Raw genomic sequence first — 27,682 nt, 5'->3', positions numbered from 1 at the left:
TAAACATGAAGATAAGGATAGACTACTAACAATATTAATAATAAAATATAAGAATTGAGTTTGTACTTTAGTTAACATTTATTGGATTCCAGGTATAGGAATAGCTACAGTGAGAAAACATATAAATCTTATTAACAGAGTTCAAAAAGGGGTTTTAATCCTGGGAGGAGACTTTAATTGCATAATAGATAAATCAGAGACCACAGACACCAGACCAATCCACCTATCTTCAATTGAGAAAATCTTTAAAAGCCTATTGAGTAACCTAAATTTAACTGACACTTATGTTTATAACAAAAACACCTCTCTACTGTATTCACATAGAGACTACAGATTCAATACTCAGACTAGAATTGATAAACTGTACATATCACAAGACTTAAATACAAAAATAATTAATTTTAACATTCTCGCATGTCCTTTTTCAGATCTGATTTTAAAAAACTAAACCTAACAACTAGAATCCCCGCTTACATTATAAGATTAAAACAATTCAAACCATGGCTATAGTCAGAAATAAAATATTTTCTAGAAACAAGCAGTCACAACATACAAACACAGTAATTTTATGGGACACATTAAAAGCTTATCTGTATGGCAAAATCCTCTCATGGTACAAAAATAAAACCAAAGAATGTGAATCAGAACTCCAGAACATACAAAAACAATTAATTGATATAAACTCAGATGATTCCAATGATGTTTCCACAAAGAAAAAAGGAATAGATCAGTTAAATAAAAAATATAGTGAAATATTAATACACAAGACTAATATAGCTTTAGAAAAATGAAAAATCAATTCATATTCGATGTCTCCTAAACATATTCATAATTTATCAATGAGAATAAAAAAGCAATCCATAGAAAATAGCATAGCAAAAATTATACATAAGGGTAAAACTAATAGACAACAAAGAGCCAGACCAGCTAAGAGTAATTCCACTTTAATAAATAAAACTTCCACAAACTAAGTGCTTTCACCATTAAACCAATGGCTTCATCAGAGTTAATGGAAGCCTACATACAATTCAAATATATAATTACATCATCAGTCCCACAACCAATCAAAAATAATTTCCTCATACATTTCATTCAAAAAACAATTAAGATACACAAGTTATTTAAATTGTTAAAAACAAATTAGACTTACAGCTAAAATAAATATGTTGCATGTCAATATATTATATACTTACTACAATTAATGTGCAAAAAGCAAATAACTTAAATGAAAAGTTACTAAAATAATCATGGACCCCTTCCTACAATTCATGAGTATTAAGTAAATACATGTACAATAAATACAATATGTATACTTAAACACAACATGAAAAGTGTGTTTAAAATATATAGATGTGTTGTATCAAATTTCATAACTTCTTAACTTTAAATATGGAAACATAGATATACTATCATTAATACCTGGAAGGTTGGTTGCATTCAACCTAATCTGCCAGTTGGTCTCCATAATGTCCACTTTTAACTTATCATCACCCCCTTTCACTTCGGGTAACCCGACCCAACACAAAGAAGACAAATTTATTAAAGCCAGGACAAACTGTGCTGTGCATGTTTAAGGCATTACAAGTGTCCTTATTTTTAATAGCCCTAAGATGTTCCCCAGTTCTTTCTTTTAGCTTTCTGACATAAAAAGCCAGACAAGATGTTCAGCTAGCTAAATGCACCACCATTCTTGAACTGCAACAACATCTACCTGGGCAAGGAATAGATCTGTTACAACCTGCCTCCACCACATAGGGCCCGTCATTAATGTATCTACAATACTTACACACCCCACATTTATACATTCTGGAACAGCCATAGTTCACTGGTGTTAACTCCAAAATATGTTTGACATTCTTACCTCTATGGAAGATTACCCTAGGTTTTTCACCTATAACTTCCTTAATGCTAGCACCAAAGCTTAAATCCCAAACTCTCCGCATAATATCTACAATACAGGATGTCTGGCGATTGAATCTCAAAACCATAAAATCTTCCTTTCCTAAGGAGTCTGTTTTCCTTGACTCCATATTGCCACCCCACAAAATAGTTGTGAACTGAGTGACCCTCTTTACACTAACCTCCTCCCTAGTTTTTAAAAAAAGCTTAAGGGGGTAAACCCTGTCCAAAAACATCCCTATTAAATTGTAAAGTTCTTTTTCAAACATATCGTTGTCACTGACCATACATGACAATCTAACCATCTGGCCCTTGGCAATGCTTTTTCTCTGGTAGTAAGGGTGACAACTGTCATAATGCAAAAAGAAATTGCTGTATGTCTTTTTCCTGAATATACTACTCTGTAATCCATTTAAGGTTTTAACAAGTTTTATATCCAACAAATCGATGTCCATATCATTCCACTTGCTAGTGACTCTGAGGAAGCTAGTAGTTGAATTCAAGTATTCTACAAATCCCCTTGCCTCAGATTCACTGCCCTTCCAAAGGATCAATATATCATCCAAAAATCAATTATACAGCAATATTTTTTGCATGTAAATCAAACCAAATATAAAGAGTTCCTCCCAATGTAGCAATACCAGGTTAGGAAATCCTGGGGCACACTTTGCCTCCATAGCCACTCTAGATATCTGATGGAAAATTTCGCCTTCAAAAGTTAAAATATTGTTACTCAAAACTAACTCCATCAGAGAGACCAGGAGGTTGGTTATCTCTCCATTCAGACTACCATGTTTAACCAGACTTTATCTGAAATAATCTATTCCATCTATATGTGGAATCACAGAAAAAAGGTTTATTACATCTATTGTAAGAAAAGACGCATCAAAACCTTCTTTTACCTCCCTTAAATGTTCTAAACAATTCCATGAGTCCTTAACAATGTGGTTTACCCCAATAATAATATCCTGGATACCCCTGTCCACAAAACCAGCAACTGGCTTAGTTTTGGAGCCCTTAGCTGTCACTATTGGCCTAAAGGGGATCCTTAATATTCTTGTGGACCTTCGGGATTCCAAATAGAACAGGTGTAATGGGGTGTTTCACATTCAAATAGTCAAACTCGTCTTCATTAATAGCCCCCTGGAAAAGTGCAACCATCAAAAATAAGTCTATCCTATGATAAGCTATGTACATTTCATTAACTGATGCTCGTTGATAAGTTAATGAATCACTTAGGATCTCATGCATCTTAGCCACATAATCAAAGTCAGACATGTTGACCACACCCCCCCCTTATCTGATTTCATTATTCTCACCTCCTGATTATTGGCTAATTCCAGTAGCAATTTTTTTTCCTCATTGGTCAGATTATCAAATTCCAGAGCTTTCCCAGCCTTATGTAAACCTCTTCTAACTTCATTCGTGCATAACTTTTCAAATATCAAAACCTGTTTGTCTATAGGACGGATAAAGGTACTTTTCCTCTTAAGTGTAACTGGTGTTTCACCTGTAACATTATTTTGTTCTTTGAAAAATAATGACAAATTAAGTTGTCTTGTAAATATTTTTAAACTGATGAAATAATCCGCAAAACTAAATAAAAAGCAGGCACAAAAGTAAAACCTTTGCTTAACAATTGGCGATGTACATCATTTATTAATAATGCACTATAATTGTAAATAGAAAAGCCATTTTTTAGTAGTGAACAATGCAATTTCCGGAATCATTTACACCTTTTACTTGTGACACACTACTCTCTTCATAATTCTGTTGTACAAGTTCAATACTTTCAATATTTTCAAAACTTTCAATACAGGTAGTTACTTCTGTCCCCTTTTGCCCCCCATTTCCAATTGTTGCGTTGAAAATTGCTCCGTTGATAATAATGTGCGTCCCCTTGGGGCTGATAATGTTGCTCTTGTTCATTAAACGTTCTGATCTCCTCACCTGAGGACTCCCAGGTAAAAAACACTGGTCTTCTTCTCTTAATGGTGCGTTTCTGTTACTGTTGTTACCATCATGATTTAAACACATCTCCACCAGCGTTTACACCGGCCCTTTTGTTACTGTTCAGACCAAAATCAGCACTAAATCCCAAAGGGTATGCTTTGTTATTTTTATAGTCCTCAGAGTCCCTCAATAACTTTTTACTTTTGATTTTCACATTCTTATTAACAAAATTCTCAACATTATTAAGCATTGTGCGATATTTAGTAACATGCTGGAAAAACAATAAATCATTGACAATGCTATCATTTAAAGTCACAATCTCCCTTTCCATACTAGCCAATTTGTTGAGATTGTTCTTAATAAAAATGTCACACATTTCCAAACCTGTTTTGTTAAAAATGTTGATCAATTCCTTAAAAGCTGTCGTGTCTCTGTTTATTCCCATAGGCAATTTCCAAACCCTAGGTCCTTTGGGCACCTGTTTCAAAGATAACGATTTGGAAAGGAAGGCATTATTCATCTGCACGTCCCTGTACTTATGACATAAATCAACAAAATGGTCAATCTGTTTCATCAAGGTTGGCATTTCCCTTCGTTGGTCATTTCTTTCCTCATTCAAGTCCGAGAAATCGAATTTGGGTAACTGAAACCACTGCTGAATATCTCTTCCATCAATTTGCGATGTTTCTGCTTCCAAATTTGCATTGTTCACTGCATTAAGCAGTCGGAAAGACTGTCAGAAAGCTATAAGAAAGGATAGGGGAACATCTTAGGGCCATTAAAAATAAGGACACTTGTAATGCCTTATACATGCACGGCACAGTTTGTCCTGGCTTTAATAAATTTGTCTTCTTTGTGTTGGGTCAGGTTACCCCAAGTGAAAGAGGGGTGATGATAAGTTAAAAGTGGACATTATGGAGACCAACTGGCAGATTAGGTTGAATGCAACCAACCTTCCAGGTATTAATGATAGTATATCTATGTTTCCATATTTAAAGTTAAGAAGTTATGAAATTTGATACAACACAACTATGTATTTTAAACACACTTTTCATGTTGTGTTTAAGTATACATATTGTATTTATGGTACATGTATTTACTTAATGCTCATGAATTATAGGAAGGGGTTCATGATTATTTTAGTAACTTTTCATTTAAGTTATTTGCTTTTTGCACATTAATTGTAGTAAGTATATAATATATTGACATGCAACATAGGTTCATAGGTTGGTACTAGGCTATCAGCCCTAGGGCCTATACAAGCCTAGCCATAACAATTCCCTGGCTATTTCTTCCCACATTATTTACTTTCCATATTTATTTTAGCTGTAAGTCTAATTTGTTTTTAACAATTTAAATAACTTGTGTATCTTAATTGTTTTTTGAATGAAATGTATGAGGAAATTATTTTTGATTGGTTGTGGGACTGATGATGTAATTATATATTTGAATTGTATGTAGGCTTCCATTAACTCTGATGAAGCCATTGGTTTATTGGTGAAAGCGCTTAGTTTGTGGTAGTTTTATTTATTAAAACGGAGTTACTCTTAGCTGGTCTGGCTCTTTGTCATTTACAAGTTTTGCTCTTGTTGGGCTTTGTTTTTGTGTTTCAGTAAAACTAATAGAATAGTCTGAGACATAAGTGATATTCTTGATGCTTTCAAATTCCACTATTCTGATCTCCAAACTAATACCCCTCTTAATTCAAATTCTATACATATAGACATAAACATATCAAATATAAACAATTTACCAGAAAAAATAAAATTAGATCTACAACAACAAATATCATTAAAAGAGATAACTGATAAAATTAAACAAAGTAAAAATAACAAAACTCCTGGAATAGACGGAAACATAAATGAAATATATAAAGTACTACCACCTCCCACCTTAACTTTATTGCACAATGCTCTCAATACAGTCCACTTATAACACTCAATTCCTCCCTCTTGGAGCTATTCACTGATTACCCCTATCATAAAAGAAAATAAGGATCCAACTTTGTGTAGATCATATAGACCTATTTCTCTTCTCAATAATGATTATAAAATCTTTACACCCATTTTAGTAAATAAAATCAAGAAATCCCTAAAAAATATTGTTCATGAAGATCAAACAGGATTCATATACAATTGACAAACACATGATAACATTCAAATGATTCTTACTCTTATAGAAATCATTAATAGGGATGATCAAGAAGCTTTTCTAATTGTTCTTGATATTGAAAAAGCTTTTGACACACTAAACTGGAACTTCCTGTTTAGATCATTAGAAATGTTTGACTTTCTCCTCTCAGTTTATACACCTGATAAAAAGTCTGTACAGTAATAATCTTGCTTATGTAAAACTTGGCCCATTTACTTCAGAAGCTAGAAAACTTACCAAAGGAACCAAACAGGGATGCCCTCTATCTCCAATTCTGTTTGTTTTAGCCGTAGACATATTTGCAATTAATATCCATCAATCAACACAAATAATTGGTATTAACATTCATGGAAAATTCAATTCTAAAATCATGCTTTTTCCAGATGATATCATTCTAACCTTGGGGGTTTCTGATGAATCTCTTAAAGAACTACAATTGCAAATTACTAAATTCTACACTAATTCAGGTTTAAGAATAAGTAAACCAAAGTCCAGATATATGATATTAAATAATAAACATAATATAAATGTTAATCTAAATCACGAAATCGGTTCATTAGTCACATCCATAAATTACTTAGAAATAAACGTATGAGATAACATAAATTAAACTGTAATCACAAATTATACAAGCACTTTATTTATTATAAAATTACTAATAGATAAATGGAACAAATTATTCTTAAACTTTGAAGACAGATTACAGATAATAAAAATGAATTCACTCCCAAAGATAAATTATATTATACATACCTTTCCTATATCTCCAAATAAAACAACATTAAATTAATTTAATAAAACCTTATTAAAATGTTTATGGTTCCTAAAGAAAAACAGAATCATACACTATCATCACATTAGACCATGGGAACAAGGGGGGATACATTTTCCAGATCTTGACTCATATATAAAAGCTTCCATCCTCAAATTGGCCATAAATTGGTTGGATCCTAATTCTTCATCTGTATGGAAAACTCTTCACACAATCATCTTCTTGAATGAGAATAAATTAGCAAGTAATCTCTCAGTAAATATGCAAAATGTGGCTCATTGGCATTTACTTGCCATTAACTTACAATATAATATAGCAAACCTACTAAAGTAAACATAAGTCATATCTATAACACTTTCAGAACATTTATAAACTCAAATTTAGATATCAAACTCTGGTGGGAAATATTAATACTATTTAGAATTACTAAAAACTATACCAACAGAATTCATAAAAATGTTTTTAAAGATTGGGAATCAAAACAATTCATTTGCTGGCAACATTGCATAAAGGATCTAGCAGTATTACAGATCAACGAAATAAAAAATATATATAATATCTCTGATTCTGATTGGATTATTTTAAATAGTATTCTTTCTCATGCACACGACCTTTGTAGAATAATTGAAAACTCTTCATTTAAGTCTAAACTCAAGATGATCTTTCATATTCAAAATCTGATTTACAATAATTTAAATTGGCCTAATCTATTCTCCAATCTTTACAAAATTATAATAAATTGTAAAACTATACCCAAACAAAAATTTTGGGAATTTATGAATAAGGGTCAAATCTTAAACTTAACTCCAGAAGTTAATCTTTACATAGAGCCTTTTATAACCCTATTAAAGTTGAAAAAATCCAATCATCCTCTGCTATTGTATGTTGGAGATGTTCTATGGAATGTCCAGCTGATGGGAACACATCATTTATAGTTGTAACAAAATTAATAAATACTGGGCTGATATAGGAACATTTTGTCAAGCTTTATTTTCAGACACATTTATTATATCTAAATCTCTAATTTTATTGAATGTAAATGCAGTAAATACTATGACAAGAAACAATTTTTATCTCCTCTTAACCATTTTAGCAGTGGCCAGAAAATGTATTATCAGGAAATGGAAATCAACAGCAACACCCACCTTCGAAGAGTTTTTACTACTATTAGAAGAATCAGCTTTCACAGAAATAAAAGTAAAGGAAACAAGAATTTATCCCAGAAAATGGTCTGTTAATCCTTGGACTAAAGTTATTGATATAATAGAAACTCTAAAATCATCTCATTCTTCACAACTTAGACTGAATGTTGTTTAAAGATACTAAATGTTTTATTGGTACTTGTACAGCTTTATTTTATTTCTTTATGAATTATTTGAATACTAGGCCAGATATAAATATTGTATATTGTATATAGTTATTTACTCAAAACTTACATTAGAATGTTTGTAATATTTTTATGTTTTTAAATTTAATAATATATGAAAAAAGAAGAGAACAAGAAGAGAATAGTATGTGTTGACAATATTACTGTCAGCAAACACATCTGTGTGTACTCCAACCAGAAGCCTTGGATGAGGAAGGAGGTCACATCTCTCTTCAAGCACTGCGGAGCCTAAAGGTCTGGCAACAGTGCCCTTTATAACATGGCTAAATCCAAACTAAAGAGAGCCATCAGAGAGGCTAAAGTGGCCAACAAAAGGAAGATCAATGACCACTTCACCAACAGTGACCCAAGGCAATTATGGCAAGGCATCCAGCACATCATTAATCACAAAACTACTAACCATATGGCTGTTGATGCAGATGCCTCAATGGCAGCAGAACTTAATTTTTTCTTTGTCCATTTTGAGGTGGAAACAGCAGAGACAGTCACATGTAGTCCCCAACAGATAGGCCCCAGCAGTTTCACATTACCCACACAAACACTCTACAATCACACCTCCACAGTGCAAGAGCATGATGTTAAGCATGTGCTCAGAGCAATCAACCCAAGAAAGGCTGCTGGCCCTGATGGAGTGATAGGATGGGTGCTGAAAGAATGCTGACCAGCTCTCTGAGATCTTTACAAAGATCTCCAACCTGCCTCTGTCTAAGTCTGCCATCCATCCAGCCTGAAGTCTACCATGATTATTCCCCTGCCAAAGAAACCTGTCATTAGTAGTCTCAATGATTACCATCCACTGGCACTTACTCCATTCATTATAAAGTGCTTTGAACAACTGGTCTTATGACACATCAAAGTCTCTCAGTTTTTGTAGACTTTAGTTCAGCTTTCAACACAGTCAGCCTAGTCAGACTGGTTACTAAACTCACTGGTTTAGGACTTTCACCAACTGTCTGCCACTGGATCAAAGACTTTCTGACTAACCTCCTTCAGATTGTTAGATTAGACCCCTACCTCTCCTCCATCCAAACACGTAGCACCAGTATACCACAAGGCTGTGGTTTGAGCCCCCTTCTGTATAATCTCTACACACTCATGACTGTGTCCTCTCCCTTTCTACCAACACCATCATTAAGTTCGCAGATGACACAACAGTGGTTGGACTCATCTCAGGAGGAGACGAGACAGCCTATAGGGATGAAGTCCAAAGACTGACAGCATAGTGCACTAAGAACAACCTCACCCTGAACTCTACCAAAACAAAATAACTTATAATAGATTTCCAGAGGCAAAACGCAGACCACAGCCAAATACACATCAATGGTGACTGTGTGAAAAGAGTTCTTGCCTTCAATTTTTCAGGTATACATAGTGGTGCTGTGGTAGCATTGTCGCCTCACAGCAAGACGTTGCCCCATTCAATTCTCAGCTACAGCATCTTCTGTGTGGAGGCATGCTTGAATGGCCGTACCTTCATTGAAGGTTGTGCATCAGGGCTGGTACCTCGGCACATAAAAATCCACTACCAAACATTAGCGGACCAGAGTTCCACTGTGGCGACCCCTAACCGGGATAAGCCGAAAGGCACAACAACAACAACATGTTGTAGAAGATCTCTCCTGGTCCACAGACACCACAGTAGTAGTCAAGGCACAATAGAAACTCCACTTCCTGAGGATCTTCAAGAAAAATAACCTGGAGGATAAGATGCTGATGTTTTTACCACTGCTCCATTGAGAGTGTGCTGTCATACTGCATCTCTACGTGGTATGCCAGCAGCTCAGTAACAGAGAGAAGAGCCCTTCAAAGGATCATAAACTCTTCCCAGAAAATTACTGGCTGGACACTGCCCTCTTTGGAGGAACTTTTTAGCTCTCACTGCCTGATTAGGGCAGCCAGCATCCTGAAAGACCCTTCCCACTCTGGACATTACCTGTTTGAGTTGCTGCTCTCTGGCATATGGATCAGGTCCATCCCATCATGGGCAAATAGACTTAATAACAGCTTCTACCCCAGAGCTATATGAGAATTGAACTATGCCAAATGCTTACACTGACTAAAACAGCCACTTTACAAGAATGACAGATCAAGATTTACACTGACTGACTCTGACCAGCACAAACATCAGTCACTGTTGCACTGCAAAGTATATGTTTACATTATTTTGCACCGTATTTCATTTTCTTAATACTATCAACTTCATTCTCAATTTCAGATGTGCAATATACCCAAGCACAATAACTCAGCTGCTCTATTTTGTTGTATTGTATACAACACTGTCAGATGGCACAGTGGTGCTGCGGTTTGCATTGCCACCTCAAAGCAATAGGTTCTCCGGGTTCAATTCTTAGCTGGCATGCTTTCTTTGTGGAGTCTGCATGTCCTCCCTATGTCCATGTGGGTTTTCTCTGAGTCCTCTAGTTTCCTCCCACTTTACAAAGACATGCATCTGGAGTGTTTCTATCCAGGTGTCCACTGAAAATTGGCTTGTTCCAAGTCGGACTTTCCTGTTAAATAAATAAGTATTGTCCTTTTCTATTTAATTTTGTCCATTATATGTGAATGCACCTTTAGGATTGCTATAAATTTCATTGTACCCTGTGCAATGACAATAATGGAATCTTATCATAATGACATGAGAGCAGAGGTCATGTCTGTAGTAGTGGGTGATTTTTTGAAGCCAGTTGTGCTTTCATGACAAAGAGTCATACTAAAATTGAAAGATGATACAGAATGTGTCAACAGTCTTAATAATTGTTATTAAAAATTAATGAATAACACCTGTCTGTTAGGTTTCTGATTTGGACAAGCTGGACCACTTGATGTTGGTAGAGGTATAATATGCTAATAATAGAAAACTGTTGAATATATTAAGAATGAAATATGTCTACCTATACACAGACTGCACAATGTCTAAATGAGTTATATTTCACTTCTTCCCTTAATATCAATAGTTTTTAGAGATGGGTCCCCCAAATAGTTATATGATCTCGCCAGTGGCAGACAGAAGGACCCCTCCTTGCCTTTTTAGATGTTTGTGAGTAATGTCAATCACATACACACAAACTGTTTTATGTTTGTTTATAAATTCTCTATAAACCAGCCATAATCTGCAACCTGTTACTTATCATGAGCTTAGCTTCCACACCCTTCCATAATGGGGTAGGTCTCTCATTTTCCTCTGCCCCATCTGTATGTAATGAAATGAAGATGCTTTAAACAATTTCTTGGAAAGTATATAGATAGAGGTCTGGAGCACCTGCAGAGATATAAAAGCATTTGCAGAATTATATTGTCTATTGGTAATATGTCAAGCAAGTATGCCCAGGCATTATTAGAGGGTTATGAGGATGTTCTGTGGATCTACATGTTAAAAGTGAGCATCAAAATAAAGGGAGCTTGATAAGAAGACAAGTACAATCTGATTCATATTAACATGGTTAATTTATTAGGAAAAGATATGCTGAATAGGATAGAGCATGATATTAAAACTACTACTCTAATAAGATGCATCCATTTATTTAGGAATTATGGAGGTAAAAAGTAATTGTCACAAACTGGCAAGTATGTTAGTTAGTCCTTTATTTTATGAGTACCCAAAAGTGGAGAAATTGTGAATAAAAATGTTGCATGATATAACAGCACTGGTAAAAGGGGAATGGGGTAGCATGACAATTCCTGGGTTACAGAAAGGCTTACCATAATGAGGCATCCTTCACTAAAGTTTTCCAATTCTGAGATCAATCACCTGCCATGGTACACACCTGTTGGGAGCTGTGGTAAGGAAAGCAGTCCCCCTGGAGAAGCCACAGCTAACAAACACAATAGGAAAATTACAAGTAAGCAAGCATGTTACTTTCAACTGTAACTTCTACACACATATACAAAAAAAGTCTCTATTGTAAAAACAGAACATTTTGCATATGACCAAAGTATAACAAATGCCACAAGTTCTTCATAGCCTTTTTCATTTCTCAATAAATGTCTATCCAGTTTGTTCATAAAAAGAAGAAAGCACTGAATTCTTCATTAGAACTAGTAAAATGTCTGCATTTTATCGAACATTTGGAACCTACCCTATTATGGAAGGGTGTGGAACAAAACAGATCTTGTTTAGATGTCTAATTCCACCATTGCAGAGGACTGTAACAATTCTGAGTCCGGAGTTACAAAGGACACTATAATGCATTCTTCAGAGGTACAAAAGTCTGAGTAATCTTTAGCTACGACTTGGCTAATTTAATCAGCATAGTTATTTGAGACAGTTAAATCTTGTTTGGAACTTGTTGGATTACTATATATACTTCCGCTGTATGCTGCTACTACATATCAAAGCTCTAATGAGCAAAGACTTTTTTTCTGAAAGGTACAAGGTTTGGCAGATAAAGGAGAAACTGAGATGTTTGGCATTTATAAAGTACAATGATGGGTAATTAAAAGACAGACATTTGTGATGGTTCTAGCATACTGCATATAATCCTGTATCATGAAAAAAAAATATCCTAATGGTAAATGAAATGTCACCCTAAACATCATATATCTCCTATTAATTTAACAGTGATGGATAAAGGGCAAGGGTATGATAAATGTCCTTAGCATGACAATTCCCTCTAATAGGGAGAAGTTAAACTTACTTCTTCTTCTTTCAGCTTTTCCTGGTTAGGGGTTGCCACAGCAGATCACCTGTCCACTCATAATTGGCAGTAGAGTTTTTACAGTGTCAAGTTGCCAGCCCAGTGCCCAACCTTCCATGGAATGCACACACACACACACACACACACACACACACACACAATCACTCCTAGGGCCAATTTAGAGTGCCAATCCACCTACAACATGTCTTTTGGGAAGAAACGGGAGCACCCGGAGGGAACCCATGTGACTGCAAAGAGGACATGCAGACTCCGCACAGAAGGCAGCCCAGCTGAGGATCAAACCGGAGAACCTCCTGCTGTGAGGTGACAGCGCTAACCTCTGCACCACCGTGGCCGCCCCAGGGAGAAGTTACTCTGAAGGTAAATCCAGATAAAAAGGTTATCTGGAGGTGTTTGTCTTCATAACATTTTTAAGGGGAGCCATGTATACATATATCTATACATAAATCTCAGCATTTTCTTTCTGAAAGTCTGCAAACCTCACATTAATAGGGAAAATATTGATAATAGAAATGCTGAATTTCAAGGCTGATAACAACATAAAGTCTTGGAGTAGCAGCTCCCTACAGTATGGTATTTCTGCTCCTGGATATGTTGTTAAGATGAAGCAAATGTCACTCAGCAGACAACATTTCTAGTCCAAGCATAAGCATTCTTTACTCTTATCTGGCCCATTCAACTCTCTTTCCAGTACTATCTCCAGAGAGAAACAATGCCAGTAACAAAGGACATCCATGTCAAGCTCCTCTCAGGAGATTGAATACATTGAATATCATCCCAATAGTTAAGATGTGGAATATGGGGCAGGTGTATAAAAACTGTATTGTTTGCTGGAGTTCATCTAGGATACTAATTGTATGGAATACCTGCCTTAAGCAGAAATAGCAAATGGAGTTAATTGTCTTCTAGAATTCTTACAAAAAACACTGATAGATCTTGCTATACCTGCTGAGCCTGTGTTAAGGTGATTAAGGCCCTAACAAGGCCTGATTTACCTCTACCTGCCAGAAACCATTTCTGCCCCAAGGAGATTCTGCTTTGTAATATTTCTCTCACAGTATTTGTGAGGATCCTCCTGTAGATTTTTATATTCAAACCCCATGGGATAGATGAGTGCTAGGACCCAAATAAAATAAGGTAAATGCAAACATATGTGGAATCCTTGCCATATTTAAGAAAGATAATAATTGATACTGTGGAAGACTGTACCCTCATGACTTTCTTCTGGTTCTCCCTCAAGGTTTCCAGTAGTTTAGGAGTCAGCTCTTGTTTGAATGAAATGAGGCAGTGCCCCATTCATCCTGGAGGCTTTGTCCACGGGTGTGTCTCAAATGACCGTACCTCTTTCATGTTGCATGATATCTTCTCTAAGCTTATTATTCTGAATGTCAGATATAACATGAATTGGGTATACTCTAAAAATTTCTCACCTTTAATTTTCCAATGCCTGGGCTTTATTTTTCCATGTATGAACTTTTTCAGAACGCTCTATGGGCTGCATAGATGCCTTTTTGGGCACTTTACAACTTTCATGAAGTGTATTCACAATATATTTAACCCTCCAAATGAATGGAAAGTACCTGGTAAAACCAGAGATAAATGTAATCCCTTCTCTTTCCCTTCCTTTTCTGTTTGTGGAGGGGATTCCAAGAGTTGTTGATCCTGTGGTTCTAGTGATAATGTTTTTCATCTGATGAAGTTCCAGTGGAACGAAGCACTTAACAATTACTAAATAAAGGATTTGTTTGACAATGAGTGTGTGTTTTTGTTTTAAGTATTTATTTTTTTCAAGTTCTTTGGTAGTTTATTATTGGATTTATTGTTGGTTATCTCATGACCTGAGACCATGTTCCAGGAATTAATTAGCAGTGATATGCAATGTGGAGACTCTTTAACAATCAGGTTGAGTGGAGACAACAATTTAACTCTTTTGGTGCAGTCATTAACACAACTGTCCAGTAAGATAGGCAAGATGTTTTATGTTATGGCAGTTAAGTGAGATACAGCCACAACTTTTTGCCAGGTTGACAATAGAGGAGCGGCTAGATATTCAGCTGGAGTGAATGAAGCTTTGGAACCTATTACCTGTGTAAGTGTTATTAGCAGATGAAAGTAACATGGAAACATACTTGAAGAACCAAACAATAAACAGGATGGTGATTAAATGCTTGGTTTAAACATAGTTTTATGTTTGGGCAGAGGAATAATACCAATGCTGCTAAAAACAACAAGATCCTAAGGACCAAATTATTCAGACTGGCAAAGTTACTAAAAAGTACAGAGGACTCTATTAGGATAATTTATATTTTGGAGACTGCCTACGGAGGCAGCAGATTCCTAAGGGACTGAGTGTCTATAAGTTTTAAAATGGACTCACCAAAGGTTCCTTTTTGCATGATGAGTTATTTGAACTTTCTGACCAAACAGATCTTGATTTTAAGAATTTGCTTACCAAGGACAATCTAAGAAACATGGAAAAATGTTATTTTATTTATTTATTTTACATTTGTTGACCAGGCTAGTCTAACTGGATACATGTCCATTTTCAGTAGAGGCTGGGGAGAAAAGCTCCAAGACACATACAAAATACAATATAGAAAGTAGTAGCAGTCCAAAACTTAAAAAAACAGTTATTGTTAAATAAAAATTATTAAAAAAAATACAAAATACAATACTCATAATGAGCATAACATGAACAGTAAACAGCAAAGGGTAATGTACAAGAGAGGATACTATATACATATATGCATAAATTTGATTAGCAATAACATGATTTATTGATTCTTTAAGGAAAAGACTAAAGATGTAGAGTAATTATTAGTGATTTTAAAATTGGAGATAGAAATATGGAAACGTGATGGTGAAATTCCTAATGACCTTCTTTTTGAAACTTATCAGATGTGCAGTGAAGTATTTAGTAATGTCAAGCAGCATTGTGATAACATCAGGATAAGGAAGGAAAAAACTGAAATATGATAATTTGGAACATAAAGACAAGAGAGCTTACACAGTTCTAAACAAAACTAAGAAGGATAATAGAAATAAATAGGACAATAAAGTTCAATTTTATTCTAAAGATGTTAGGAATGAAACTGGTTGAAAATAAAGTTTTTTAGATGAATTACCATGAATGAAGGGTTCCAACAGGTTAATGGAGAAGACACATGAGAAACAAAACCAAATGCCTGCAGATGTGAGGCATACCTCTTGAACACCAGGATCAACAAGTCTTGGAATCCCCAACCCACAACCAGAAAGGGACGGGAAAGAGAAGGGGGTTGAATTTATCTCTATTTATACCAAGTACTGGAATGTATTTTCTATGGGTTTTACATCTGTGTCTTCTAAAAGAATGGATGTGGTGGACACTTTAGAAGCATTACTTTTTTTACTCACAAGTTGAATTTAATGTTCTATTTTAAAGAAAGAGATTTTAAAGACAATGCACATGAATTCATAGGAGAAGTGCTTTTAATCCTCCTTTAGCCTCATCTGTGGCCTTGTATGAGAAACTTTGCAAGTATAATATTAGGCAAGTTGAAATGGCTTGCAGAAAGGAAAAACATGTTCCATAACTTAACTAGTAATGAAAATGCACTTATGAAAGATTTAAATAATAAGAATCGTACAGTAAGAATTATGAAATCTGATAAAGGGAGTGGGGCAGTGTTATGGATAGTTTTTTAAATAATCTCAATAAATGTTCAACTATTTAAATGATGGAGGAATTTTGAGGAGTGCATCTAAAAATGAAATAAATGTTGCTTATTCCAAGTTGGATTTAAGGTTTGATTAATTGGAACCAGTGGAACCACAAGATGATATTAATAGCATAGATAACTGTATGAAAATGATTTTGTGCAACAACTATCCCCAGGATTCACGAAGCCTCCGTGTAAGAGTTATAACTCTTACACGGAGGCTGCAGTTATACTGAGTGATGTCAGCATGCTCTGCATATTCATGAGAGCATGCTGAATCACACCTAAGTCGAACACGGCCGTGTAAGACAGTAGGGGGCGTGTCTGTAGGCACAGCCCTGCAAGCAGACACGCCCCCAGAAGGTTAAAAGTGCCCCCAGTACACACCCACAACACAGTCCACGGAAATGTGAATAAACACAACACAACACATGCCCCTACAGACTATTAAACATAGAACAATCTAAATGAACATATCATATTTTTTAAATTGTAGAAATGTTTAACCGTGAGTGCGCTCATGTGAGGCGTGCCCGTAGCGCAGCTACAGTTAGCAGTCAATGGGAAAGCATATAAGAACTACATATGCAAAATAAGCCAGGAAGCAATAGCGTAGCGGTAGAGATGCTGGCTGCAGAGCAGGCATTCATGGTTCGAGCCCCCACATCACAAAATTTTTTTTTTGCAAAATAAGCAGGAAACAAGTCCCTGACACATATATGTACACATAAAACCAGAATATATGTAAAATGCAATGTAATAGCCTATTTATATTGAATAAATGTGAGCTAAGAAATGAATATAAACTGCCAGCTGTGCCCATAGCTGAGCTACAGTTCAACAGAGTGAGGCTATGTGCCCATAGATAAGCATTGGTTTGACTGGTGCAAAATGAGTGCCTGTAGCCGAGCAGCGGTTTACCACGCTAAATCTACGTGCCCCAAATTGAGCTAAGCGGCCAATGTGTGCCAATAGCCAAATGAGTGTAAAACCAGCGTACCCTGTATGCGCGGAGCTACGCACCGCGCAAACGTGAGCAAGCCGTATCCAAAATGCCTATACACAGACACACCCCTCAACATGTCTAGACAGTCATGAAAAATAAAAAGCAGTGGTCAGGTTCAAACCCAGGATACCATACACCATAGTCAAGGTACAGAACCACTAAGCCATGACAGCAGTACCTAGAAATGCAATACTAGCACATATATAGGAATGAACACAAACTACAGCATGACAATGCAGGTTTACTGAAGTTGATACAAATCCAAACTGGCCAATCACAGATATGTGCGGGAAAAACGGACTATATAAGCCCCATAGGCGGGAATACACAGCATAAACGATTGTAGAACAGACCTGCAGTTAGAATGTCAGGTGTAGGTGAGGGTAGTCGCTTTCGAGCGCAGAGGTGGGGTGTTGAGGAGTCCAGGTACATGGCCTGGCTCCTAGTCCACAACCATGAGGCCCAACTCATGCAGGGCCAGGTCCTCTGGGGAGCGTACAAGGCTGAGGCGTGGGACCAGTTGGCTCAGGAACTCACCAGTGCCACAGGAATTCCTAGGACAGGTGAGCAGGTCCGTCACCACCATGCGGACCTGAAGAGACGGAAGCAGGACCTACTGAACCGTTGGATCCAGGAGGCCCGGCAATCACCCAACGCCCACCACTGAGTAAGTATCAATAAAATCTGTTTGTAGAAAGTTAAACTACCTGAAATCATGGAGATGTGTATTCCAATATTACTTCTTTTATATTACAGCTGCAGGTGTCCGTTCTGCGAACCGCAGAGCCTATGCTGATAGGCTGGTGCGGTTGCGCCACCAGGCAGGTTAGTAAGCCACTACTATTAACTGTACAGATATATAAATGTATGACAATCAGCATAAGAGTGCAGTGTAGCCATGAAGGAATCAGATCTGCAGGTCACAGTGTGAAAGTGTATGCAAGGATTGCCTGACCACAACAGTCCCCAGCCTGTAAGTTTAAACTAATGAGACTGACCAACACATATATTGAAATAAAACTGCCCTGCCTGTAAGAAAATAGTACACAACCTGCAGTAGCAGGAAATGTATAGCTGCAGAAGAGGATGAAAGCACATGTGTGAAATATATCCCTGTGGAAATATGGAAACATGACAGAAGTGAGAGTGCTGGAAATAACTGTAATAACTACTGTTAAAACATGTCAATAAAGCCTAGAAGTACCAGTCTGAATAGTAACATGAAAGCAAGTGAGAGAGTGTCAGAAAGTGTCAGCAATACAGCACTACAGTAGTAATAACCCCAGAATAAACTATACTGCAGACAGGACATAATTAAATGCATGTGAGACTCAGAACCAAACAGAAACATCTGTTCAAAGTGTTGTTGCATGTGGAATGTGTACACCAAAATCTGGATATGTTTCTCCCAGTCCCATCTGCAAGGTTAAGTAGTTAACATATAGGTCACTGTAGTTAGAACAGTACTGTGTATATAACTGTAGCTATTAGATATGTACAGCATATGTAGTAGTATTCGAAGGTGTTAATATTATGTTTGATGTACCCCACCCTCTAACCATCTACAACCCATTCCATGGGAAAATGGTATGTGCAATCACAATTACCACCCCTGGACGTCTGTCCTGTTGGGTCATATATATTTGCATGTCTGTTGATGCATCCGCCCCGTTCATACATCCACACCTGATGGCCTGTTGCCATCAATCAACCCTGCATGTTGTTGGACTGTGTATTACTGTTCAAATTATGCATGTGCTATGCACGCTGTTCAATGGTGTGAATAACTGGGTGTTTGGTTATTGGGAATACTAATGCATGCTGTTACAACTAACTGTGAATGGTATTTATATGTCACTAACCCAAACTGTCATGACATAATGCAAAACATAGAACGACAGGGAAGGCGGGTTCCGGCGGACCCACCTCTCCCACCTCAGCTGGCGAGTGCACCTGGCACTAGTGCCCAGTCCGGACCCTCCTCCGGTGGCCCTGTGCCACCTGCGGGTGGAAGCGCTGCAGGGGATGGGGCTCGCCCCCCCTCTGCAAGTGTGGCCGGAGGAGATCCACCACTCACCCTCCGTAGCGTCCGGACTGTGGTGCGTAGGGAGATTCGGGACTCTGTCCTCGAGCCCCTACGCCAGCTCGAGGCAAGGGTGGCGCAACTAACGGGCATGCCCGTTGCCCCACCTACACAGCCCCCAGCACAGCCCCGTCCTGGGCTGTGAAGGAACAGTGGCAACTGCCTATGGGTAGGGATATCAGTTCCACTGTTGCCATCTGTGGGCTCACGGGCTCTGGACATCCAAACCTCCGTCCCCGTCAGTTGTGTAAACCCCCCACACATGTCATACACCGCCCCTGTATGCGTCTTGTTTGTCTTGTCTGTTAACCTACCCAACCTACCTCCCCAGCTGTACCGACTACCTTCACCTGACATACCACTCTCACCTGAAAAAAATAAAAAAGGGCACTCTGTACCCACAAAAAAATTACGCCCCATACATAGCTGCCCATTCCGCACACATGTCTACTGGACATGGAACCCATCAATTCCAATTGGCTGTACAACAGGTATTGTTGTTGTCCTGACACCTCTCTCAGGGGTGGAAGGTTTCAAATGTCACACCAAATTACATACATATGCACAGCTGTTGCTGATGAAGAAATGGGCAGCTATGGGCCTTACCTACATCCCTCCTGCACATCCCAAGCTTGTTTCCCTACTGTCTTACCCTCTTTGTGACCCCTTTTTCACCACTTTCCTGTCTCCCCGTTTTCTTTTCTTTCAAAGAAAATAGCGCGGGTGTGCGTAAGAGTATGCACGTTTAAGCGGTTGTAAGCGGGTGAGCGCTTGTGTGCGCGGAGCTAACCGCCAGTGCGCATGCATGAGCTCCGCGCAAACCAGCGCTAACTCGGTTACAACAGCTTAAAAGTGCCTTAGTCACTTTGATTGACAGGTCCCGTACTCAGTTCAAAAGAAAAATAAAATCCCACTGGGAGTCCCGAACCCAGGACCTTGGCAACTATAGTCTGCATGACTTACCACAAAGCCATGACTCTGATAGAGAAACACTATGCTAAAGTAAATATATCAGTTAACAGTAGGAATGAATGTAAAGGGAATATAGATGTGGAGTACACAAAGCATGACATTTAGAATCACAAACAAAACTGGTGGACTTCCATAATAGTAGTGTGTGAACAGAAACAGCCATGCTAGTTGGAAGCTAGTAGGTAATAATGTCACCATAGCACCTTGCAAGACACACACATACTCATAGCAGGATAAGCACTGCCCATACCCCACAACCTCCTACAGGAACACATCCGGACCAAGTAATAAAATATGTGGAGCAAAGGCCCAATACCAGGGACACATTACAAACAAAGTTACAACAAATGCAGACAGTTCAGAAAGTAGCAGGGTCTACACCTTGGGGGATGTCTGGAAGGGTATGCAGTCTGGAACATGAATGTTTGTCACCATATTCTGACATGAGCCCAGACTGACATGCCAGATAAAGGTGTGCATGGGATAATGACCAAATTATGAGTCAGAAATGTGGACAGCCTGGAACTATCTGTACACATGACGGGTCCAACACCACCATATTTGAATAGTTAAGAACCTAGACATAGCAACAGTGAATGTCTTACAGGGATGCCCCACAGTCCCCATGTGACATGTACAAACAGTAGGCAGCAAGGTGTAACACATGCACTGGTACCAATGGAGTCCGGAAAGTATTCACCACTCACATGGCAGACAAAGTGTAGTAATACATATGCTCATGCTAACCCACAGTCACAACTGCAGCATACCAGACATATTAATGGGTGCACCCCACTGATATGTACCATTCCATGAGGCACATAACTGATGAACCTGAAAGCCTCAGGGGCCTGCTCAGCAGCATACCCACATATACTAATAGATGTCAAGGCCCACACCATGGCCAGACCACACTGCATGCTGTAACACCCTAGCAGATATAGCAAGCATTCCAGGGTGTGAATGTACATGGGAAATAGGAAAGCTACAGCAGCACACTACAGTCAAGACACCTAGCAGGCACAACAGTACTGACAGTAAAGGGCAGCTATTGAAGACGTAGCAACAGAGTGCAAGCAAAGGTGAAAGGAAAGCACACACACACACACACACACACACACACACACACACACACACACACACACACACATTAACAATAGTAGTAGTTGTTAGTGTACATACACAGTCAGTACAGGAAACTGGAGAAATGAATGGAGGAATGTTAACCCACAACCCACCGAGTAAAATTAGAGATACCAACCTTTACACTCACAGAATGTTGTCCACAGCATAACAGCATGGTCCCTGCCATTAACATCTGAAAGGGCTACGCCTATTTCACACACCTTTTATAGCACAGTTCTGAAATCACAGTGAGAACTGCAATCAGTACACAACAGGCTGCATGCAATTAGCAAATGCTGGCTAACAATTGGTGCAGAGGCCATCACATGGGCATATGCAGATACCTACAAAAGTATGCTGTATTCCATGTCCACGCATGCAATAATTACATTGCACCCGGAGAGAGAAAGAGAGACAGAGACAGAGAGACAGAGAGACAGAGAGAGAGAGAGAGAGAGAGAGAGGGAGAACCACACCCAGAACTAGACTGCAACTAAGCAGACAGACAGGAATCCCCAGCAACAGCTACCTGGAAGCTGCAACTGTGAAGTGGAGCAGCAGGACAGAGAGCCAGACAGTAGCAGACGCAGCTGTGACAAACACAGGTACTGTAAAGTAATACTATCAAGGTGTACATACTGTGAACCCTCCATATGTGTTATTGGTCTGTATCCATATGTATATGAAGATGTGTAATGGGCAGGAGATATACAGCACCTATCAGTGAAGGCTGTACATACAGTTGTATGTGTGAGCATCTATGTGCACATATATATGTCGTTTGATCGTAGGTTGTACTGCCATGTACTAATTAGATTACACAGCTATGTATGTTTAGCAGTATGTTAGTGTGTGTATACAGTAAGGTAGACATATATGCTGACATACCTGTCCAACATATGGCTATGTAGTAATGTCAACATATGTATGTGTATATATCTTATATGTATATATATACATATGATATGCATATATGTATACATACATAGAGAGAGAGAGATGTAGGACTACATAGACAGATGCCGACAGAATATTGTAGCGACATATCTATGTAATGCACACATGCAGAGATAGATATATGTAGATACATATACATAGACAGACTGATCTGACCACCTACAGGTATGATTGTATATGATGACCTGCAACACAGCCTGCCCCTGTCGCCCACACCCTCTCTGCCCACCACATCTACAGCAGAATATGTACATCAATATATATATATGTGCAAATGTATACAGACATATGTACATATATATATAAATAGACATATAGACATATCTTAATACATATATATATGTATAGAGAGAGTGAGAGAGATGTATACAGAGCTGGAGTGAGGCACATGTGTACAGATGTATTGCAACAGGTGCCTGGTGACAAAGGCATGGAGTGAACACCAGTGTCACATCCGAGTATCATACCACAGTCCAGATCACCTACACAGGTAACCACCATATAAATGAGTGTCCGCCCACCACTGCATGTGTCAGGGGTGGTCAGGGTCAGACATGTGTACAATAGTGGCCCCAATGATAGTCACAGTGGCACACTATCCCTGGAATAGCTGCACATGGTATGTGTCCGCACATGGTCAGTCAGGCATGGACATGTAGGTCGGTGTACCCCCCACAGCACGTAATGGATGCCATGGTATGGACCTCACACGACAGCAACAGATATGGAGAAGGACACAGTGACATGTACAACACGGTGACAATGCACCCAAACACAGTACCATTGCACAGTGACTGTCAACACCACAGAGTACACATATGCTGCCCACGTACAGGTTACCACCCCCAGATGCACATATGGAGGTCACACCCATGACAGATGTCCAACAGGCATTGTACCACCACCCACCATCCACAACCTACCTGTCTGCTGTGTGTCGTCTGTGCCACTGCAATAGTGTGCACATGTGTAGGTACGGGTTCCAACTCACAGACAGGACACACCCTGCAACAAACCACACAGTGTTAAGATGTGAGACTCCCCATGTGTACATGTCACACACACCCCTGCTGCATGTTACTCAGATAGGTAATATGCCATATGTGTCACCCTGTGTAACTGTGTGACAGCAGCAGGTACCATCACACCACATGTGTCACAATGGTCAGGTTAGCAGAACAGTACGCTGCTGTAGACACGGGGGCATTAGCATATTGTATAGTATTGTATTACAATGTCATGTATTGTGTTGTATTGTATTGGTATGGTGAGGTGCCTCCTTCATGGAGTGGAACCACTGGTGCTGTGCGCCAGTGTACAGGTACATACCCTGTAGTCAAGGTAGTGTAACATAGCACCTCTATATGTGTGTTTAGCGCCTGTCAGAGGTTATGTAGCATGCAACTGGGGATACCAGCAGGTCCCGTCCATGTCGTGTATTCTGCCGACCTGCGTGTGTCTCTCACCTGGACATCTGTGATGACCTTGAGGTTAGGGTCAGCAGGGATAACCATGCCTTAATACAGGGGGAGGGTGGGGTGACACCTGCACTCACCCTGTCCGCCACAATGTCGTCTAGCTGTGGTGTTGGTGAAATATGTGTAGTGTACTACCCATGGGCATAGAGGATGGCTCCTGACCAGGTCGCTAACATAGGTCAGGTAGGCCTCCTGGTCATCTGCAGTATCACGCTTGACATCCCACTCAACATTGCCCATGTAGTCAGTGTGATGGGAAATAGATCCTTACCAGTGCTGCTCAGACATACCCTCCCTTCAGAGACTGATGCTCTGTCTTGCAGTAGCTTACATCAACTGTAATACAATCAGTATATGGCTGGGGTCCGCCGGACAGGATGCTGTCCCTTTGTGGACAGTGTCCTGGCCATATATGGGAATGCATGAGCCATGCAGTCTTGGAGATGTCTGTAGAAAGCAATTGTGTAGGGGTCAGCATTGTGGGTTGTCTGTGCCACTGGCCCAGTGGGCTGTAAGGATACCATATCACTGTTACAAAGTGTAACGTCTGTATCTGTAATGTTGTGCACTGTAGCCATCTGTGCTGGTGGTGGAGGTGGGATATGTATATCCAGGGCAAGCAGGGTGTGGTCAGCCCACAGTAGTCGCCGATGTACGCAATACAGTACCTAGACACAAACCACCAGAGTGAGGAGGTGCACCTCACCTGAATTGGTGTTCTGACTGCTGGTGTTCAGTAGTATGTCGTAGCCTGGCAGGTACTGTACAACAGTTGCTGGCCGAGCACTGATACCTGGCCATCTACATGTGTATCCACCAATAGACAGACAGATGCTACATATGTGGGATATGTGGTATCATAACAGTCAAGTAGCATGTGTAGTATGTGTGCCAAGGTCTGCCAACATAGATTGCTGATACCATCTTATCTCTTTTCCCAGGTACATGGCCCACCCAAGACATCCAACCTACTCCGTGGCTGAGGATGAGGAGATACACCAGAGCCTGGTGCGGGACTATGCAACACTCTTTTCCCGCACCAGCCAGAATCAGCAGGTGAGGGCTGCACTGTGGCAGGACCTTGTCCGTCGGGTAAATGATATAGGCATGCATAATAGGACATATGAGCAGGTACGACATCACTGCAGTGATTTGATTAGACATGTCCGTCAGCGTGCGCCAGATATCCACAGGCAACAGGTCGCCACAGGTGGTGGGGTGGCTACACATCCCCCACTCACCAGACTGGAGGGACTGCTCCTGAGTGTAGTGGCTCCAGTCCACCTGCAACAACAACAGCAGCAGACATGCGTCATGATGGAGGCTGGAGCCGCACAGCAGCAGGACAGTGAACGTGCAGGTAATATGTCATATGTGTAGTTGACTGTTGTGTACACTGGTAGTTAATGCATGTGTGTGGTGTGTCCTTTGTTCGTAGCTGCCACCATAGTATATAATGTGCAAGCGTGATATCCGCAATATTAGCTGCAGACCTTTGAAAGGCGACTGTTGTACTCCTGACCTGTATCATACTCAGTAACATTGGCACAGTTGTGCCCACTAACATTAGTTTCCTCATGTCTGCAGGACCCTCTGGTATCACTGCATTGCAGCCTATCCATGCTGGTGAGTGTCTATTTACATTACCTGTAAAGTTGTTGATAGTAATAGTACCTTTTGGCACACTTAGTGGTGCCCCTTGTATGCATGTAGGTGTGTCTGTGTTTGTGTGTCGATATCACGCATACTGAGTACTGTTCAATTGTGTGCAACTGTGTGCATGTGTGCATGTGTGCATGTGTGCATGTGTGCATGTGTGCATGTGTGCACCTGTGCACGTGTGCATGTGTGCATGTGTGCATGTGTGCACCTGTGCACGTGTGCATGTGTGCATGTGTGCATGTGTGCATGTGTGCACGTGTGCATGTGTGCATGTGTGCATGTGTGCACCTGTGCATGTGTGCATCGCTGGTAGTGTGTAGACATTGTAAACTGTGTTTCCTGTTTCCTTCCCACAGGTTCTGTTGCTGCTCTGGTGTTATCTAGCAGGGAACCTGAGTCAGGTGCCGTGGGTACTGCTACTGATGACATTGGTGTAATGGCACAGGACGGTATGCCAGGGTCCGCCATTGGTCAGCCAATTGACAGTACACAGCTGTCGACCCCATCCATGCGCACAGTTATCCTGCCAATACACCCCTTGTCACCACTGTCCCTAGGTGATGTACAGCATACAGTGGGCATTGACCAGGGTAATGTGGTATCTGCGGCACATGCTTCCCCACACAGCAGCCATGGGCATGGCCCAGAGATGGTACCACACAGACAGATGTCCAGGGGTTCTCGTGGGAGCATCCATGGGCGTACTGCCCCTGGCAGACGTGCCCACAGAGGTCTTACAACCTCAGCTATGTTTCGGACTGTCATGCAGGCACAGTCACGTATGGAACGGTACACCAGACAGGGTCTGAGGGAGCTGGCAGCATGTCGCACAGCCATGACCGACGGTATGCGTGACATTGCGGCCGCCATCCGTGATTTCACCGACGTCGTAGACAGGCGTTGTGGGGACATATTACACCGGCTCCACAACTACATGTCCATGAGCCAGGGTGATGGTGGGTGGTTGCGTCGTCGACGTGGCCGTATGCCAGCAACAGCAGCAGCTGGCAGTCGTGGGCGACAACAGGGCTGCCACCCGTAGTGCCAGCAGCAGCCCCAGCAATGCTGGGTCTGTGCTGTCATCAGACCGCCCCAGGAGACCACATGCACGTGGCTCTGGCCAGGCCCGACAGGGCTCTGTGTCCAGTCAACGAACACCTGCTTCTGATGACAGTTCCCAGTCTGGGTTGGTACCGGATACGGTCCGTAGCACCCCTGTAAGGCACAGGTACCGTGTCCATGGCCAGAGACACTGATCTGTATGACCTGGCAGGTACAGTCTGTGGCTGTCCACAAACACCAGTATATGGCAGCCATGAGGTGGAACTGTGTGCATCCATACACACATGCAAAATAACAACACCTAGGGCTACCGCATACACGCACACACTGCATCAACACTACCCCACCTTCTACTGCTGTCCCTCACCAACACACATACACATACATGACAATTGGTGGTATGAGTGGCTGACCCAGGCATACCAAGTTCACACCCTGTGCATATGATGAAACTGTGCCACCTTCTGCATTCTGTAACAACTGTGCAGGTACAGGCTAACATGTTGCTGATGCACAGGGTGACCACATAGATGTGTAGTAATAGTATCATGTTGTTAACAGTACTGTACTGTGTGCTGAATTAATTGTGGGTATATCACAGCATGCCTGATGCAGTATTTGTGTGATTGTCATGTCCTGTTGTCTACACCCATGGTAAGTACCATAGTGTATCATCTGCACATGTTGGCATACTGGTGGTAATGATGTCAACGGCAGGCGACATACATAGGTAGCACAGGGGATGGGTAATGAATGTAGTAATCCACAATGATGGACATGTGAATTGCAAGTGGCATGTTGCCCACACTAGACTCTGCA

Source organism: Protopterus annectens, chromosome 2.part1, assembly GCF_019279795.1.
Source record: "Protopterus annectens isolate FY-2018-M chromosome 2.part1, PAN1.0, whole genome shotgun sequence".
NCBI lineage: Eukaryota > Metazoa > Chordata > Ceratodontiformes > Protopteridae > Protopterus > Protopterus annectens.
The sequence above is the reverse complement of the archived record's forward strand: the minus strand, read 5'-3'. Positions refer to the sequence as shown.